Here is a 1,035-nt window from a genome sequence, read left to right as displayed (position 1 = left end):
CTTTTCTGGTCTCTGAGCCCGAGAGGGGGCGGCGGAAAACCGCGCCCTCTCTCGCAGCACCTGGATCCGCCGGCGAGCGCGGTCGGGACCCTGGGCACGGCACGTCCTCTGCGGACATCCTGGTCCCGACGCCCACACCCGTGCCCTTGTAGGCTCAGGAAAGCCAGGAGCGTGTGGCCCCTCTCCGGACCTAGTCCCACCTCCTCAGACAACCCACAAGTCGTTCTCTTTCACCTGCATTGCACTCTCCCTCCGTACCTTGAGTCTCATTCATTCACACTTTCTTTCTTTTTTTAAATACATGTTATTGATTTTTACAGAGAGGAAGGGAGAGGGATAGAGAGTTTGAAACATTGATGAGAGAGAAACATCAACCACCTGCCTCCTGCGCACCCCCTACTGGGGATGTGCCCGCAACCAAGGTACATGCCCTTTACCGGAATCGAACCTGGGACTCCTCAGTCCACAGGCCAACGCTCTATCCACTGAGCCAAACCAGTTAGGGCTCATTCACACTTTCATTCATTTAATTGGCAAATATCTGTTGACTGCCTACTCTGTCAGGCACTGGTATAGACCTTTATTATTCACTTTTATTTTTCTTGCGTTGGTTTGGCTTTCAGATAGACTATAAGTCTCCTGAGGACAAAACCACATCTCAAGCTTGTATAAGCAATGATGTCCATAAAGTATCTACAGAGACTTGCTCACACATAGAGGTATCTGATAAACATTTCAGGGCTCAGTCCCGTAGTTCCACACACTCATACGCACGTACCAGATATACGTTCCACGACCCCAAGTGGATGCCTATAACTGCAGATAGTACCACATTTTTTCCTATATATACTGGTACATCCACCTTTTCAATTAAAGGAAGGGTTTACGGCTTCTCTTTGACACATCCAAATTGCCAGCATCACCACTTTGCACGGTGGCACTATTATGAAGTAAAATAAGAGTTACTTGAACATAAGCACTGTGATACTGTCACCATCTACCTGATAACCAAGAGTGGGGGATAGCACAATACAC

This window comes from Myotis brandtii, unplaced genomic scaffold (assembly GCF_000412655.1).
Source record: "Myotis brandtii unplaced genomic scaffold, ASM41265v1 scaffold120, whole genome shotgun sequence".
Lineage (NCBI taxonomy): Eukaryota > Metazoa > Chordata > Mammalia > Chiroptera > Vespertilionidae > Myotis > Myotis brandtii.
This window is presented reverse-complemented; position numbering follows the sequence as displayed.